Source organism: Triticum dicoccoides, chromosome 7B (genome assembly GCF_002162155.2).
Source record: "Triticum dicoccoides isolate Atlit2015 ecotype Zavitan chromosome 7B, WEW_v2.0, whole genome shotgun sequence".
In the NCBI taxonomy this organism is placed as follows: domain Eukaryota; kingdom Viridiplantae; phylum Streptophyta; class Magnoliopsida; order Poales; family Poaceae; genus Triticum; species Triticum dicoccoides.
This window is the reverse complement of record NC_041393.1, coordinates 739,106,726-739,109,779: the sequence shown is the minus strand read 5'-3', so window position 1 is coordinate 739,109,779 and position 3,054 is coordinate 739,106,726. Positions and strand designations below refer to the sequence as shown.

The window sequence follows — 3,054 nt, the reverse complement described above, 5'->3', positions numbered from 1 at the left end:
AATAACATTGACTGCTAAAATTTGGACAATTAGAGCCTAACTGAATTAGTTGAATTTAGACTTTCTGATATGGATAAGCATATACAGATAGAGGATCAACATGGCTGGGTGCTATAGAAAAAATGGTACCAAGAAATTGGTGAAGATGTGATAAAAGATATAGATTTAGAAAATCAGTCTGTACTATTGATTCTAATCAATGCTATGAAAGATTTAGAAAATCAGTTTGTACTATTGCTTCTAATCAATGGCACGAACGATTTAGAAAATCACTTTGTATTATTGCCTCTAATCAATGGTATGAAAGATTTAGAAAATCAACCTACACTATTGCTTTATAGGAAACAATATGGTGAACACCCAGGAACACCCAGTTTATTACATCGTTTATGTTTGTGCTTTATCCTGATTGTAGTTTCAGTCATAGGTCACGCACGGCACTATTTCTAATAAAGGGTCATGCTTCTATATGGTGTTTATTTGCTATGATGTTTACTGTCGGTGGTACCTCTAGATTGTTGACTATATTTGTTTTGTACTCTGTTCTTCTAGGGTGAATTTTGATGTGATTTACATCTGTCCATCCAAAGGAAGTAGATGATTGATAGAGATTCAGAGGGAGCAATTGATACAGAGAGTTGTTGTGATTCCTATTTCTTCAGGTAGTTACTTTTATTGCAGTTTCCTTTTAGTTATGAGCTTCCTCTGCAGTATAGTCATTTCTTTATTTCATTACCAGTCCCTGTTGACTACAATGTAACCATGCATCGGCAGCATAAATTGCAGCAGTTCTTAATCAGTTGAAAAAAACAACCTGATCAATCTTGCTTCAGATTATGTTTCTATTGCTATTGCAGCCTGAGGTCCATCCCCCGTCACCCCTCCTCTCAAGCCGCTACGGTGGCCTATATGTTTTAGCGGGTTCCGTCACGCCGGGCTGCCCCAGTACCTGACCCAGGGTTTGGTGGGCGAGCTCACTACCATCCTCCCGGTGGTCTTCTTCCTCGCTTGATTCTTGGGCGCCCCATCTATTCTGGACGAGCACCTTCCAGTGGTGGGTGAGGATATCTGGCACGAACCACGCGCCGAGAGGATCTCAACTTCTGCTGCCTCTGCACGCCCTAGGTATAGCATATCCTACACCCTACCCTTTTTTTCATTTGTTTCAGTAGAGTAGGATGAACACCTGCAGCTCAGTCTGGGTTCGTAAATTTGTGTTTTCCTCTCCAATATGCTCTCTTTATGCTTCAACTGCTATGTCTGACCATCACTCACGTATATGCACTGCCTGTTATTCCTAAATTTTGTTAGCTCCAGTCCACAACTACCCATACACAATAAGAACAATTAGATAAATGTTGCCTGGGATGTCAATAGCTTGGCCAATCCGTTGTCTATTTGTCTTCTTTAGACCACATTGCATTGTTAGCTCCAGTTTGTTGCCTATTGTTCGTGTCAAACTCTTGCTCCGATTTCACATGGTCTGATTAGTGTTCTATAGAGAACAATGCTTTTGGATTATGACTAATCTCTCAATTGTTTAGGTGGTAGAAATTGACATTCTTTTTCAAAGCATATTTAGTTCGTTTATCCTACATTATCTATGACAAGTCGATAAAAGACGTATATGTTATTTGTTCTTGCTCATGCTCTTTTCTTATATCTGTTCAGGCCTAATCTCACCAAACTTTGCTACACTTCACATAATGAGGGAAGGAGGGTAAGTAAGTAAATTGGCGACAACATATCATATTCCTTTAAGTCTTACTGAGTCCGAATTTTAAGTAGTGTAGTATCCCATCATTCCGTCAACCAGACATTGAACTCACTGTGGACTCAATCAAAAGTATTTCAATTTCTCATATATTAGTTATTAAAACTATCAGTGGTGTAGTATCCAATCATTCTATTCGTGGATTTGGTCAGAAGTATTTGAATTCCTCATATAATCTTGTGCCTTTTACTTTTATCTGACTATGTTACGAAAAGGACCAGTAATAACTAATATGATTTGAAAACACATAAGATCTCATGAGTTAGGATGGACATAACCATGCCCTCTGAAACAGTCACCAAACTTTAAGGAAGTTTGTATATGTGTCTTCATTTTTAAGGATTAGGAGGACCACCTATCACCTACTGCCCAAAACCTTTCATAGGGGGTCAGTGCATGAAATTGTTTTCTTGCTATACATACACACACTATATGCATAATTTGGCTAATACGAGATGTCTTTCAACAGATGCGTCCATCGCAACACTCAAGAAAATCAGATGACAAGGTGTTTGGAGCAAGCTACTCATAGCCAACTACATAGTTTAGTAAAATGCTGTATTAAAGCATTGTAAATAAATAACTTACATGACCTGCTTTTGGATATAGTACGGAACCTTGATCTTTAGGTATTTCATGCTACAATTGTTAACAAATGCACCAATGGTTTGTAACGAGATTTGATGTTTTGAATTGGACCATAACTGTTGTAAGTAAATATTATCTTCTGCTTTTTGAGTAATACTACCAGGTGTTGGATTGTTAGACTGAATAAATATATACCATATGTTGGATTGTTAAACATTCCAAGATATCTATTATATATTACCGGATTAGCTAAAATGGGACTGGGTGGGGTGTGGCAGGACGCAATATCGTGCTATTTTTTTTTATATTTGCAATGCTTCGATGACTGTATTACCGGGTTGGATATGACTTGTACCCGGCAGCACCGCTGCCGGATGCGGCAAGCCGCAGTTCCTACCTAGTCATGGAAGAGATCGGCAGGCGCGAGCGCTCTTCCCCTCTGTCAGCATGGTCTCATGCACCATCTCAAACCAAACGGGATCCTCACCTGCCGGACGGCCCTACATGCACGCTCGATCGGCGCAGCATAGCACATGCATGAAGCATGCAGCACTTCATCATATCACAAGATGCATGCAGAAGAATTACTGTACAATGTTTTACAAGATGCATGGATGCGACCGAAAATCCGAAGGACAACACAGGCGTTACATCACTACTCTACTTTACACACCTGCAGCCAGGGGCACAAG

General features: G+C 39.7%; 1 long non-coding RNA gene across 1 annotated transcript; it reads left to right on the top strand.

Annotated features, from left to right (window-relative positions):
* The first annotated feature begins 945 nt into the window (after window positions 1–945).
* LOC119336618 lies at window positions 946–2,315 on the top strand. The gene is made up of 3 exons (XR_005162677.1): window positions 946–1,125; window positions 1,672–1,720; window positions 2,244–2,315. It is a non-coding gene; the product is annotated as an uncharacterized LOC119336618 (long non-coding RNA).
* Window positions 2,316–3,054: the final 739 nt, after the last annotated feature.